This window comes from Bombus pyrosoma, linkage group LG12 (assembly GCF_014825855.1).
Source record: "Bombus pyrosoma isolate SC7728 linkage group LG12, ASM1482585v1, whole genome shotgun sequence".
NCBI lineage: Eukaryota > Metazoa > Arthropoda > Insecta > Hymenoptera > Apidae > Bombus > Bombus pyrosoma.
Genome location: NC_057781.1, coordinates 922,298 through 938,913, shown reverse-complemented (window position 1 = coordinate 938,913; position 16,616 = coordinate 922,298). Strand labels below are relative to the sequence as shown.

The 16,616-nt window shown below is 39.1% G+C and overlaps 2 protein-coding genes across 24 annotated transcripts in view; one reads left to right on the top strand and one right to left on the bottom strand.

Annotated features, from left to right (window-relative positions):
• The window catches only part of LOC122573527, a 40,191-nt gene extending 39,883 nt beyond the window's left edge, over positions 1–308 (bottom strand). Inside the window, exon 1 of the mRNA XM_043740007.1 lies at positions 122–308. The gene's annotated coding sequence lies outside the window, so the exon portion shown is untranslated. The remainder of the gene's footprint in view (positions 1–121) is intronic.
• LOC122573521 (disks large 1 tumor suppressor protein) overlaps positions 1–16,616 on the top strand; it is a 533,282-nt gene that overhangs the window by 500,757 nt on the left and 15,909 nt on the right. The gene's annotated exons all lie outside the window — the stretch shown is intronic.

The following is a 16,616-nucleotide window of genomic DNA, read 5'->3' as shown; positions in this document are numbered from 1 at the left end:
AACCATAAAGCGACAAAAAAATCAAAATATCAACAAAAGTGTATTTATCATACATCTCTCCAATGATCTGCATTTATTTTTGATCAGATTTTAAATACATGCGAATAATCGTAAAATTCACCAAAGAGAAATAGTTGGCAGAACGTTCAAGATATCTTGTATTTTCTTGTAATGGATCCACCGCGTTAGAACAGTGGGAATTGTTCGGTGCCCACTGCAGGCGTCAGCTGCAGTTGCAACTGCACTTTCTCGGTACACGTACGCGTACGGTATTTCCCGTCATGCCCGTTACGTTCCGTTCGAATGCATAGCCGCGATGTTGCACGATACTAGCACCACGGCGGCTCCCGTCTTGCTTTTGTTGTCTCGATTTTCTTCGTTGAACACCGAGAAATTAATTTGACGTGTTCGCGCGATCGTATCTGACATCGTGAATCCCCCGACAAACTTGATTTTATCTATAATGAATACAAGTTCGTCTTGCCTACAAATGGTACTGTTTTACGGCGTAAAATGGTCAAATAAGTAATTAGTTGAAGCCAAGGTCTTCGTAGATGAATAGCAATAATTACAGACTCTATGATATTATTTTAATAAGAATTCTATTTCATATATAATTGATTCAATATCTGGCTCATTACATTCGTTACAAACTGGGATCTTAATAAGTATTTTTATTATTTCAGAAAGGTTATAATTGACTCAACACCTGGCTTTTTTCATGTGTTACGGACTGCGTTTATATAATCGACACCCACATAAAGATGCAGTTTATCATTTGTTTCTTATGAGCAACGGAATAATGAAATCACTGTGTTCGTTGTTTATAAAACTCCTTCATGCACGGTTTAATCAATTTCAGCCTCATCTTTACTTACTGACTTTCATCGTCTTCAACATTTAATTTATACAAACTGCTCCAAAAGATGTGTCTCCAAAAATTGATGTCTCTCCAATTCTTACCAAGAATTGATTCTACAAAAATTACATGAATGTATATAGACTACATAAAAGCCAAATAATGCTTACCAGAACGTGATTCTCCAAAAATTATATATGTACACCATATACCACATAAAATCCAAGTAATCCTTACCAAAATAATTTTCTCCAAACGTTAAAATTAGAAAAATAAAATATATATTCCAACATACGAACAAAAGAATGCAACAGAGTTAATTGAACACAGTCAAACTCATTCTAAAACCATATTCGAAGTGCTTCTCAAATAAAGTAGAATGCCGCGACTTTCTCAGGACTATACCCATCCACGTCGAGCATACAATCGATATTTTACATTCGACTCTAAATATATATATATATGTGCACTGAGGCTATAACCGCGTCGACGAAGAGGATCGTTTGGCTGACGTTCGACGCGCGTTACCTTGCCTGATGACGAGGCGAGAGTCCCGGCAACGCGAGCCTTCGATCGCCTCGAAGGTAGAAAGTACGATGGAACGAGACGAAGGCTGTTTGTCGACTACTTGCACACGCAGTCTCGCCGCGGTAACAGAATCGACCGGTATTACGACCATCGCCAACGTCGCGCCATCGGTACCTCTGTTTTTCTGCTGAAAAAATTCGTCGACACGAGATACTACGCGAATTCGTGTTCAGCGTGGTCGCGTGACTTCCCTAGCTTTCACCCAACCAGGCGGATCTTAATCACGATCCTAACGCTAACGGACGCGTTACGGCAACGCGTGGTTAATCGACTGTGAAGATAATACGTGAGGAAAAATTGCAAGAATGGCATCGATGTGTTTCGTTTTGATGCAAGGCATGCGGTAATACTATCTTCATCCCGCCGCGGTTCTGGAGAATTGCTGAAATGACACTTCTTCCAATCGTTCGTTTTGTCTATTCGCGAGTTCGAGAGTATTTCTCATAGAAGAGTCGGGGGCATTTTGTTTATCGCAGTTGCTAGTGGGAAGAAAGTTGAAACTCAATTTACATTGAGCCGACAAACGTTTCCGACGAAATGTTTTCGCGTAATCATGAGTCGAGCAAGTCGGTTAGAAAATAGTTGGATACGTGACGGTTTAGCTCTATTCGGAAACGCATATGTGCCGATCGGTTTCTCTGCCGCCTCTTTTCTCGAAGGCGAAGAAAATGCTAGGGGAAAAAATTAGAAAGGTATACCATCTACTTAAAATACCACATTCCTTATTAATTTAACCCTTTGTCCTTTATGCTTTATTTAGATTAATCAAGCATTCAACTCGATCAAGTATTAATCATTCAAGTATTCGAATTCGTTTCCATTAGAACTTTTTAATTGAGGATCAGAAGACAAGTCATTCTTCAAATTATCATCTTGCCGAATCTAGATCTAGCAGAAGATTATATACTAGCCACCTATATCTCAAACATTGATTCTTAAAATTGACAGTTAACAGAAACGTATCAATCGGTATCAAATCGACACTGCAATCGCAAATCGGCGAATTTTCCGAATCGCAAAGACCCGTTCCGCATTCCTGGTAATCGTAAAAATTCCGAAAGACAAATGTACCTGCATTCGTCTTATTGCGCGATGGTAGCAAAGCATTACGATCCCCTTCTCGATTCCTGCTTTTTTAATTTTCCGCCTTTCTGCGTTTTTCGCGCCAGCAACAAACCTCGAAGCGATCACCGGGAAAGATTACGCGTTGCTTACGAGTGGAAGTCGCGTCCGAGCAACACGAAAGATTTCGAGAATCGCGATCGCCGGTGAAAATTTCACCGGCCCCCTTTTCTCATTTATTCTTGTTCCGCTCTCGCGAGAAATTCTCTTTCGGCCGTGGAGTTGCCACGCACCCCGTGTGAATCGCCTTTAATCCGTTATTTCGCGAGAATTGTTTTCGTCGTTGTTTAACACGGTATTTTGCGAGCTCTTCGCGCTCTGACGATAATTTTTCAACGGTTTTTTACGAGCGGTTTTTCAGCCACCCGCGTTTCATTCGGTGCCAGTCTGGAAATGCTACAAAACATATAGTTGTTACTCTGTTTTGAAACATTTGTAACAACGACGTTTACGAGTTGTTGTAAAACGAGTTGTGCGAGAAATAATTTTTTTATGGCATTTATTAAAAAACAAGATTATTTATTTCCCTATTAACCTAAATATGTCTATTTTTCCTCATGGAATTTTTGCAAAATGATTTTGTTTTGTGATTTCTAGCAACACATATAATGACAAATAAGTAATAAAGAATCGTATAAAAATGGAATCAAAGTTAATTCAAATAAAGATTTATACAACATTATTTTGAAGAGTTCTACGAAGGAAATAAAGATTCAGCTTAGTCATTCTCAAACATACAAACCTGAACGAAATTGATGGAAAATCACTCGCAACGTGCTTGAAAAATTTTACCACTCATCCTAATGCAGAAGTAACGAGGCAAATTCCATACATTCCAAACCACGAAATATTCTCAGCGTGCGTGTGTCGCACGGTGCAACGAGAACGAGATCATGATGGATTTCTACTCTTTCGAGGTTTCTCCTTGAAATTACGCTGGCTAACTTTTGCTTGGTTTTGTACATACATACGTCTAATGGTCTCGTTAGTACGCGATTCACGACGGCCAGCCACGAGCACATCGCTATTACGCTCCGTGAAATTCGAAATCACTCGACGAGTCTCGCGTTTCCCTCATCGTGGTTCATCCTTGCACAGGCCGTGAAAACTGTCTACCGCGTTATCAATTATTCTCACGGACTATAGCTATAACTAGAACCTGTACAGTGTGAATTATCGACGTGCCCTCAAGCGTGACAGAGCTTCTTCGCGTCTTTTTACCTCCAAGCTCTGTTACGCTTCTGTACACTTTCACTCTCATCGACAGCCGGTGCCGATTCGCAACACGGCGAAACTTTCGCGTCTCATCATTCGCGAGAAGCAACGGTTTGTAACTGAACCGCAGCGTGAACTGGTTCATGGGTAGAAGTTCGCTCGAGAGGATTTGAATTAGACTTTCCGACTGTCTTCGTTGCATTTGCAGACGCAAATGGACGTCGATTATTTCTAGATATATTCTGTATTATTTAGAAACAGATCTTATATTATTGAGGAATTTAAATTGTATTTATTTTATGATAACGATCTTTATTGAATACCGCAGGGGTGGATATTAAAGAAAGGTTAAAGCTTTTCTCAATTCTTCTGAAGTAAGAGTTTATCTCTTTTATATTTCATTAATTGGAAGTATTTAAACTCTAAGGACGTTATTCGTGCGTTACAATTCCTCTATTTTTTAAATATTCGCAAATAAAATGTTGACGTTATGATTGTTGCAAATTGTCAATTAAGTGGCGATCAGTAAGGTTGCAACTGATGGGTTGATATCGCGAATCATGAACTCTATTAACGCTCAAGGTGAAGATAGGTTAAAGTTACAGAGTAATGTTATGTTTAGTTGATTTATTTGCACTGTTTATTATAACACGAAGAGTATGACAGTATGATGAAGACTGTTTGAAGATTCCCTGAAGAAGCCTCGCCTAATCCTTATATACTAGCTCTCCGTCCTGGGGTTTTTCTTATCACAAGTTTTTTATGGAGTGTCAACGAATTCCTTCCAATCTTCTCTGGGGTTACTGAATCATACCCGATGTTTACTTTAGAGCGGACTTATCGAGTACTTAGGGTGTTAGTTAGCCTCTTGATGAGGTTCGTATCGTGAGGTTTACAACTTGAGAGGTAGGAACTTCGAACTTTGCCAAAATAAGCAGATATGCTGTCTGAGTCATAAATCCCGAACAATGGTATTTCATCAATTTGAAGAAAGTATTAGGTTGTCCGAAATGTGTCTTTCTCGGACCACCTAATAATTAAATTATAAATTCACAGCTTTTCATCGACATCAGTAAAAACATTCTTAAATCGCGATAAAACTCAATTGCTACAAACAATTGTTTAGCAGCAGACGCAAGTAGCGTTTAATAATCTTGCGAGAGAACTTCATCAATGAACGGCAGACATGGAAATTAAGGTTTATGATGTTACATTATCCGTAACGAAAGCACTTACTTCGATTTACTTTAAAACACGGTGGAAGCTGCGCAATCTAATCAACATGAAACTAATCTCATAAATTTGTAAACGAGTTGCCGCGCCTTGCATTGATCTCTGCCTACGTTTAACCAGTTAGACGTATGCCTCGTGGCTAACCTTCATCGCGGTCGTTTATGCGGGAAAATTGTATGAAGAGCCGTAAGTTCTCGCCATCCTCTCTTTTCGCCTTCTCGCCGATAGTCCATTGCAAGCATAATCGCTTCCTAAACACACGTAAACGCTTTCCCGCTTGATTCGAAAGTGAAGATTCTCTCACTTATCTGCGCTGTTTACACAAGAAATTAATATTAATCTTGTCGCCGAGCAACTGGTTAACTTCTCTTTAGATAGTTTCACAAGAATTTTTCAAGTTTACGACATTTTCGATGCTTGAAGAGAGGTTCACAATAAAAATAAACGAGGGATATTCAACGTGAGGACGAGAATAATCGAGTGATATTTTCTACTATATTTGCGGTAAGAATATTCCCCGACCCCTATTTTCTTCATAGAATTGTTATTAATAAATTCCGGAAACATCAAAGAACGGATTTATGTCTCTATTTTCCTTTCATTGATTTATCCTTGTTATATCTTTATGCTTCGATAATTGCAGTTAAGATCAAGGATATCGATTGTAATAAATATCAGTCAGATGTCGAAGAATGTACGAAATGACTTTTACCATCGACAGCCTTGAACGATCCCGGATAATTCAAGGTTACTTCTTAAGTTATATGTACAGTGACCCTAACTTCATTAGTTTCACACTTTTTCCTTCTCCTTTCCGCGATTCATTTTCTATTCGCGTATATAATTTTTCACCTTTTTCTTGCATTCGCCCTTTCCAATCTTCTGATTAATTCCATAAATTATAAATTAGAACTAGGAAAAGGCTTATTTCCTAACCCCTATTTCGCATTTAATCTGCATCACTGTTGGCTATTAATTTTCCCAACAACCGAATTACAAACAGAAAAACAGAAACTATTACTCTTTTATAGTATCAATTATTATTTCCAACGAAGCGTTCTTTTTTTTCTAATAAGATTCATATAGTCAAATTTGTGTACTAATACGAGCCATTCACAAGCCGAAGTGGCTAAATTTACCTCTTTAAATTTTTTAAATTCCACTCAGTTGATTAATTGATTCTTTCATATTATTTCATCAATTTTTCCTACTTCTTATTTTGTACAGTTGACAGATTTGGCAAATAAGCAACTCGTATGAGAGTACGCTAAATGATCCAAAATTTAATATAGTTGAACCCAATTAGTTTGTAAACGCTATAATGAATACAATGGTGTGCCAATATTTTTTATTGCTACTGGATGTCGCGGTGTACACAAAGAGCGGAGCAAAGGCACGAAGAAATCGTTGTCATGACAGGGCTGGTAGTCGGAAAGGTCGGGACACTAGGCGTTCCCGGTGAACCGGTTAACGTGGGTGGAGATCGGTCGTGTACTGGTGACGCATAGGAAAGCCGCTCGAGCAGAAGGAACGAGGGCCACGTAAGACGCGCTCGTCTCCTTGCCGCGTGGCCCTCTTGCCGTTGAAGAGAAGGGAGAAAGAGCGGAAAGCCAGGCATATCTATCATTCGAGGAACGACCGACGTGCCGCGAGGGTCCTTGAACGATACAGCCGGCTCCGAACAGCTCGCCGTGTATATTTCCTTGACCGAGTGTCGAACGATCGCACCAAGATTCGCGAAATCATCCTGGTGAGTGTATTACGGAACACCAGGAAGCCCGTTGCGTGATAATAGGTGAAAACGGAGAACAGTTCTTTTGTTGTTTAAAGACTGCAGTGCCAGCTTCTATATACTTAGAGAACTGGTTCGTTGATCCTTGTTTTTCATGCAAATTGAGTGATTGATCTGTTTGTGATTTTCTGAGGAAATTAGGCAAGTGAAAGTGGACGAAGATTGATAATGGTTTTAGTGTGAAGAGGGTCCAGAGTGAGATTAGGTTTTCTCATCGTGTTTAGAGGAAATTAAGGTTGCAGTGATTTCAGTGATCCTTGGCCATTTATTGTAATCTGGGAAATGTGATGGATAAGAGTGAAGTAGTGAGGGGAGAAATTTGTTAATCAACGCCAAGATAATGTCTGTCCTTAATCAATCTAAATTTAGTCATCGATTTCGCCGACAAACCTTGAGGACTAGATATATTTAATTAATATTCGACTACTGTCGTCTTTGATTCGTTAGTCGAACATTCGCAATCTTTCGTGACGAGATTGAAACCATGCATTTTTGTCCCGTCCCCCCTCCTGCCTGCCCTTATTTTCAAAATTAACAACCTATAGAACGTCCCGAATCGCGTGAATGAAACGTGGAATTTCAAGTGGAACGAAGTCGTAAAAACTATCAATTAAATACATGTTGATCCATTAATTATTCATGTCTAGAGTAATTCTTGCAGTACAATCGCTGGACACGCAGCTAATTCACGCGAGTAGCAGAAAAACAGCGTCATGAAATTCTGGCGAATTTACTGAATGCTCGTATTTGCTTTTCCAATTTGTTCGACGAGGACGTTACTCGTTTTCCGCTTCGACGCCAGAAGTATCGCCTTTGGTCGTTTTGCAATTCGGATTTTCCCGCTTTTGCATTCTGTTTGCGCAATTTCTATGAGTTCGACGCGTTGAAAGCGTTTCCCCCCCCCCCTTTTTTTTTCTTCGTTTTCTACGTTTTACGGAGGTGTCACGGAAAAATTTACGGTAAATCGAACAAACGTCTTCTATTTAAACGTCAGCAGTTCGACACCTTGTTTGCAGTCGTAATAAAATCGAAAACCACGTTTCGACTGTCTGTTCGTGGTTAAAATTCCTTCAACGTTTGCCGTGCAAGGAAACGACTTGCGAAACGCTCGAACGCGTTAGGCTTAGCGACACAGTTTTATTTTAAAATTTTCATTGACCGTATATCTGAATCCGTCACAATTTAAGTCCTTCAGATATCAACTTTCTAATCTGTAGAATAGGACCATTGATCAGGTTCCATTACTTAAACGAATCTTATGATTGTTGAATATTATTCGTCAGGGATTGATAATTGAATCAATAATTAGAAAATAGGAAAATATAGGTATATGAAAATCCAGAGATTTATCGGAACTTTAGTTAACTGCAAATAGCCGTTGAAAGAGCTTTCGATATTGTCCGCGCGCTTTCAATCTCGCGCACCTCTGCATCATGTAATTTTCTTGCTGGCAACATCCACTTGAAATTCCATTCGCGCGGTCAATTAATCGTCGTAACAGATCGCGCATTGAAAATCGCCATCGGCGTGGCGCCGCGCGACAACGATACCCGCACGAGTAAACGTTTTAATCTCCGCTGCAAAATTACCTTTCCTTCTGTCGAGTTTCCCACAGTACAAAGGAGTTACGAATAATTTCAATTTTCAGCCAGGTTCCCTCGTCTCGTTTAACTGTGACTACCGTGTATTGAAAACAGACGTACGAAACGAAGCTTCTCTGTGTAAAAACGTTTTCGTTCAAAATTTCCTTTTATCATATCACGTTGCACGGGAAACCAGTGAGAAACAGTTGCAAAGTGTTTGATAATCAATCAGAGAGTGTCACCGTGAAGTGTTTGCATAGAAATTGCTGGAGAACATATATTATCCAGCAAAACGACTAGCAAAACAGCCAGAGCGTGAAATTCTGAGTCCCGAGGTCAATGAGTCACGAGAACGATCGGTAACAAGGGGATCCAAGAAAATGGATTCATCTAGAATTTGGCCTATCGAGATTCCATGAGTCGATGAACGCATGGGCGCGTGTTTCACGTGGTGTTGACCCCATAAACAGGCTCGGCGTGGCTGCCAACTAAAAATACCCATTCCGGACGAACCAGTTCGCTGAAGGAAAAGAACGGTGGCAACGTGACTGAGAGCGCGAAACCGGAGGTGGCACGAGCTGAGCCGACAGGAACAAGAAGCGGAGGAAGAGAGAAGAATCGAACTCTCGCGCGGGGATAGTAAATGTGGTGGCTGTATTGGCAAATAGGGAAACTGCATAGCGGCGGTCGTTTAAGCAGGATTTAATGAGACGGTATAAATCGATGGATTAAAGAGAGCCACATGTGTCCGCAGTGATTAGTCGGCTAAAGACTACCAATGATTGCGTGCAAGATTTACGACCGACCAGTTGCTGGACTGAAAAGTTTGAACGAATAGCCGATGGAAAGCCATCTGCTATAATTGCCCTATTCTGTTGTTACCGATCGTCTGGAAAAACGTGCGTCAAAGACTGAATAGTGTCGATGAACAATTACACAAAGTTAAATTAAATTACAATGGATAATACTTATGCGAAGTGTGATTAGTAATCGAAGAATAATCGAAGATCGATGGATATGACGAGGAACAAGCAACAGATCTTTCCGCTACGGCCCTTCGCCACTCTAGGGCGTAGAATTCTCAGGGGCAAGCTGTACAGAAGGTACGTTTAACGTACTAACGTTCTTCTCTTGGTTGTCCCATTCTGTAAAGGATACAGTTTTTATTTGCAACAAATTAGAACGAAATGGTTTCCGCGAGTCTAGTCCCCGGAAGGGATGCTACGGCAACCATTTTCGTGCCATCGTAATTGCTCGCGAAGCGACGTTTTCTTGCTAACCGCTGAGCAGTCGTTAACCCATCTTACACGTGTCACGCGTTGTTTTTACCGGACTGATCGACGTTCGGGGAAAGCTGTGTCAAGTTGAGAAATTACGCGCGATTTCAGGGCGAATTCTGAATCAGGCTTTCTGGATCGCCGATATTGGATCGAGATTTTACGTCCTTGCCGAAAGTACCCTTTTTCTCTGGGATTGCAGACGTAATACCGGGGTTAAACGTCGCTTTCAAGTTGGCATCAGTTATCTAGGATACCGTTTAAAACTCGTTATACAATAGTTTCTGTGAAAATTCGAAAAATATCGCTTTGGAGCTTGAAATTTCATTGGACCATCATAGATTTATGCGTAAGACTTGGGTCAGACTGATTATATAATTGTCATTAAATCTAACCAGATACCCTTTGCTCAAATTTAAATTTTTCAACTTCTGAACCTCTAAATTTTGAGCGTTTAGATTCTTAGATTTTGAATTTGCGATCTTTTAAATATAAACAACTTTTAATTCGCGAGTTTTAAGAATTTTGAATTTGAAACGTTTGACTCTGATTTCGGATTTTCGGCCTGGTATAGCAGCACAGTTTCACGAGATTAACCGCGATTCATGAACACAATAAAGTATAATGACGCGCTTTCTAGATTCCTCGTCCAAAGGAAACCGGGTGAAATTGTCCTTGCTGTCGCGAAATAATTGCAGAAGATTCGAGTTACATGACGCGAGGGCCGGTAATGATCTCCGATCGATGTACTGTTGAGAAAATTCACCTCTAATAATCATTCTCCTTTCACGGGCAACCGTTTAACCTAGATACTCGAAGCAATACCACTTCGAAGAAGACCAATCGATGCGTGTCACGCCGTGAAATTTTCTCAGCGTTTCGAATCTAACTCCCTAACAAAAACGAGATCAAACGATTTAACAGCTGAATCGTCAACGAGACGCTTGTCTCTCAAACCGTTCGTTAACGTTACGTTCTGGTCTATTGACGGCTATTTAACGTTTATTGTTTCGTTGGACCCTTTGAATGACCATCGCGGATTAAGTTTCATTGGTTCAATTGAATCAGTCAGATTTGACTTTATTCTTCTTGGGACACGATACTTGAGTTATGTAGAAAAAGAATAAAGTACGGAACATTTCTGTCTGACTTCTTTGAAGTCAAACGAATATTCATAGACTACTGACTAAATTTCTAAATATAGCTAAACTTGAGAATTTCCTATATTACGGGGCATTTCGTGACGCATCAGAAAATTCCTGATCCTCTTCTTTCATCACGTTTAGAAGGATAATACAACAAAATTACGTAAGCATTAAAAAGAGAGGGGATTTATTAATCGATACTTGCAAACAACGGAATGCCATATTGTGACGTCATATCAAGATGATCAGATATGAATAAAATAAAAAAGTGAAAGAGTGATAAATAATGATAAAGCTAAGTTTCTTAAAAAAATATCTCTGGGTAGAAAAACTTGAGGTAATAGCTATATATCCTATTCAATACGAGAATCGGTTGACCCAGGTCAGGCGCAAATATTTGCCCTGGATCGCAAAAGGAAAGAAAAATGCGGGAACTCGGTCCCCTAATCTCGCTTAAGGTTACGGTCGTGATTTTATGGGATTCGAGACACCGTTCCACATCGACAAAGCTAGTACTTACGACATCGGTGACCATGAAAAGAAGTCTTTTATTCCGAGATCCTTGGACTGGAAAATGTCTACATTCACGAGCTTTTACTCGTAAAACATTCCACTTTGGATCAAAACTATATCCTTCCATATCCATAAAAAGATAGTAAACTTGTAGTAATAGAAAAGGCATATACTACCATATTTCTAACAAATTTTTAATCAAAAATATAAATCACAATATCCGTAGATCTTTTTGTTTCTTTAATAGAAATTTTAATATTATTTTCCCATTTATTATTTCTTTTTTTATTTATTTACGAACTAAGTGTTAGTTAATGAAAGGAAATAAAATAAGTTAATTAAATAAAAGTAAGCCTGTAATAGCTTAAAGTATTAGGAAGTTTCAGAAGATATTTCCTGTTCCGTTTAATTCGTAACGAAAGGATCTACTAAAGCGTATAACAAACGAGAATGAAATGTCTGTTATAAACATGCAGATCAGAAACCCGGGAAGAAACGTGAATCATCTTAATCGAGGAAACATTTCAAATGTTGCGTAAAGCCTCGGACGAGGGTAGACAAGAGAGGATTTTAGGTTGGATTTTAGGGGGCGTTACTTCTATCAACGATTCCACGCGGGTAAAAACAGACTCGAATTTATGTTCTTCGTTTCTTCTATCCCCATCTGTCTCGCCCTCGTTTAGTCCATTTTACGTTATACACTCTTCGTACGATAAATGTCACACGTTTTTTTTATTCGTGATCGATGAAACGAAACGTAGGGGTTTATATACTTTTTAACTCGATTTTGTTGTGTCTACGATTTAAATTTCCAATCCGAATTCTTGCTCCGTGATAAATACAGTCGTTATATCACAATAGATATCGAATATCTTTGTTCGCGGTATTCTTTACATTTCGCATGTATTTTAATACTTTTCCTATTAAAGAACCATATAAACGGAACGAGAAGTCGTAGTTATATTTTAATTCACTTACGCCCATCTGTTGCGATCAATTTAGTCGTAATCACAGTTCATTAGAGTCTCTCTCTGTTTGTCGTGGCGAAATTCCACGTTTCATAGTTATATCTTCGCAATATATTCAATACGTGATGAATCCTTTCACTCTTTTTTGCGCACTTTTTTCATTCGTTCCATGTGTACGCTCAGTCTTTCTCTTTTTTCCGTTTCCAAAATTTTTAATTAAATCCGCCGGTGATGTTTGGGAAATATCTTTTCATTTATTTAAATTGATAACATTTTTTTTTTGTTCGTTTCTACACACAAACGTATATATCTTTTCTCGATATTACAAAAATTTCTTCCAATATCGTTGCAAATCATCTCTGTGTAATATAGTTTAAAGATCAACATACCTTTTTTTAAATACAAAAGTCAACGAGAAAAAATTTAAAAAATCGAAATGGAAATTAGATCAACGTATATCGTTTTAATCTTGGTTCAAAGATTTTTAAAACACGATTTTTAATCGATATAATTTACACACAACCAGGAAGAAGTTTTTGTAGACATACCTTGGGGACGGTGATCGTCGAAGTATTTCGTTGCCGAACTTCAAGATATACCGCTCGTAATCCTATTAAAGTCTTGAAACTGGCACGGAACTCGAATTTTCAGGTCTATTTCCATCTTCTGGCTGGCAGACGTCTTCCGCAGTTTGTCGTGTAAAACGTGATCAAATTATTTCCGTGGTTCGACAGCAAAAAATAAAATTCTCTCCTAGCTGTTTGTCAATCTCCACCAATTATACGAAATTACGAAACTTCACGCGTCTAGAAAATAAAGTAGCTATATTTTTTGCGAAATCTTGACACAAAATCTAAACAGGCTTCTTCCGTCAAACTATGCGTTGGATGAAGTTGATACCATCTATTTAGTCGAGTTTCACCATGCATAATCAGTATACTGAGGAAATTTGTGCAAATTGACATTCTTATAAAAACAATTAAACAAGTGAAACCTAAGCGATGATTTGTTTCATTATACATCATAATATATATTATACTTTGCATAGTTTATATATTTTTGTATATCGTGTACATCGTACGTTCTATGCATTTTTACACTTCTAAATTTCCCATAGATACATGAAAATTTGCAAATAATCAACCAACGAAAATCGATTGTTACGGTCAAGAGCCAGTTGTAACTTGTACAACGATAAAAAAATACAAAGAAAAATAAAGAAAAGCGAAATTAACATTTTCAAACATAAACTTGTACGTTTAATCTACGACATAGTTGTATTCTCCTATTTCCATTTTAGTCGAAATAGACGTCTGTATACACGTGTCCAAGAGGACAAGGTCAAGGGTTTTCCACAATTAACAAAGCACCTACCACCGGAAATGGCCGACCTCGCGTGCGTCCAACCCCTATGTCTATTTTAACTCTTCCCTCGCGATATCATCACATGTTCATTTCATACGTGTCGCTAAGTGCGTTTCAATGTCTGCGGAACGGAAAAGAAAAGAGCAATAGAAAGAGAGAGAAGGGGATCCGGAAGAAATGATAGTTTGTCGAAGGAGGCTCAAGGATGCGGTAGTAGGCTGTCCAAGTAGAGCGTGCTTTTAACAAAAAGCACGGTCGGCATGACACACCTTGCTCTTCACGGCCGTGACTCTAGTGTTGCGCTGTTTCAACGTTTTTGGGTCAAGTCTAGCTTGATTAAAGTTCGTCGACTGACGGCACCATCGTCGGGTCCACCTGGGCAATGCTTTTAATTAAACGAATACACAAACGGCCGGTCGAACGTAATCCGGAAGGACGACGCTTGTAAAGCGGAACCTTTTCATTTGCTTAATGAAATGACAAGTTTGTTTCGACGGTAATTCTCCATTTTCCCGAAGTACGGCGTACAGTCTGCCGGCTCACATTCGTCGGTACTTTTAATTTCAACGAAAGCTAGGCAACCGGGTTCAAATGTCTCCGGATTCCCCGGATTTCCTAAGATAATTTCAAGGAGCGCCATTAACGCGTGGCTGATTGAAGATAATGTCCAACAATCTGTGTTCCCTCGAAGTTTGTTGAGAATTTTTGTTGAGAAATCGAATACTGTACGAGTTTTTAAAAGTTATCGTAAAAATTTTTATTACATTGGAATATATTATATCTTAAAGATCTTTGGAGTTCTTTTCTTTAATTTTTTGTATGTAGAGTAACATGGAAAAATTGTTTATATTATACTATAGATGATCGTCGAGTAATTTGTATAATATAATACTTGCAGATGTTTTATTACTTTATCGGTGAAAGCTTGCACTATTAGCATTCTAAATGTTTATCCCTGTATTATCACTAACGGAGACTTCCTTCGTTTATCAGCATATTGATGGGGAATCGTGATTCCTTGACGAGATTTGAGATAGATCAGGAACGTGATCACGTGGAACGCCTCGTGAGCTTTTATCCCCCTGAAGCGTGTTCCAGTGTTTGCCTGATAATACGAGGTCTCCAGGCTGACATTTTGATCCCGATATTAAACGTCTTTTGCTCGACATGTTTCGCTAACGCCTCGTCATTCGATGCGTTCTTCGTTGCCTCTTAGATGAAATTTAGAAAAATTAATTAGAAAATTATAAAAGATAATCGTTTCGCAAAAAAAAAAAAAAAAACTGCACATTTTGCAGTAAAACTAAATTATTCGATATCTATAAAATCACAAACTCTGAATTTCAAATTAACAATTTGCAGTATCAAATTTTTACAAAAAAAAAAAAAAAAAAAAAGCGAAGGTTTCGCGTATTAAGTAGCGAAGTTTTCACATCTATTGCGATAGTGCTATTCTATAATGCAGTTATGAGCAAACAACGTTCGGTTTTCAAAAATATTTCAGGAATATCGCGCACGACGAGAAACTTTTGGAAAACCAGATGATGTATGTATATTTGAAACACACGGACGCGGATGCGCGACATATGGTGCGGTGTGCAAATAGGTCAATGGAAGGAGCGATACGTTCGAGTGAAATTTCCATTCTCGCAAGGCTGGTCAGCGATTACATTCGCCGTTGCAATTAACTGCGATCCACGCCTGTACAAATCCTATACACGCTTGTCTTAGAGTTCGTCATTGAAGCGGGCGAATGTAGATGCATATGAGGTTATTCCGTCAAAATGTCGGTCAAGTGTGTCTATTCATTGGCGCGTACATTCAATAGCTGTCTTGTACGAACAGACTTTTTTACTATGTTCATTAATCCAGAGTATACTGAATTTTCTGAAAAACACGATTGTATCCTGTTGTGGATCACGAGTGGTTTCTGTAAAGACGAAGAAAGACACCTATGTGATATGTTAATCATATTCAGTGACAAGTATTGTTTCATTACTATGCTGAATCAGCAGACGATCATTCATTCGATACGATACAATGACTAAACGAAAATTTGCAAAATATACAATTCGGTAATCAAGTCGAACAAACGCAACTCATTTTCTCCTTTTTTTTTTCTTTTTTTTTTTTTGTAAATTCTCCGTTTTCCCCAATCACATTATCAGAATTGCGCAGACATTAATTTAGTTGTCTAGATATTCAAATAATTTTCTACCCATAAATTCCACAAATTAATTGACAATCGTAATCGTGTAAATGAAAATTTTGAGAATTACTTTATTCTCTACCACGATACGTTTTCATAATTTGAAAAAATATAACCAATTTTTTATAGTAATAAATATTATTTCATGGAAACATGCAACAGGCTGAGTAACGCCATTATGATTATCAACTCTCCAATTACGGAAGACTCTCTCTAATCGCCCTCGTCTCACCCTCCCAAATCTAGCAGCCTAAAATAAACCACCCTAAAAACGAGACAAAACATCGGAAGCTCTAGACGTATGGAAAAACGGAAAGTGCGAGGGGTGGCAGCCCTCCCGCGAAAACTTCCCTCCGTTTGGCCCCGTTTCCACGACAGGGGAAAAGTTGAGTAGGAATTAAGGGGTGGATTATTGTAGAGGGATCGGTGGCTGACGGTGGCGAGAGTGGTGGAAGCATACGAGAGTCAGCTTATTTCTATCGATCTGATGATAGCCCGCGGAGGCCGGCTTGGTGGCGCGGCGCATGGCGACACGGCGGCCACCTATGCGGCCTTTAATCCGTCGCGACGCCCTCGACGTCGGGACGTGTTTGAGACGGAATCGTGTTTGTCGCAGGATCCTCTCGCGAGTTCTTCACGACTCGAACTTGGTCGTCGAGTATCGCGTCGTTTTTACCGTGTCTTCCTGTTTACGGCCGAAGATAGTTTTAGTGGAGACGTCTGAATCGAGGAACCCCTGGCCAGGAT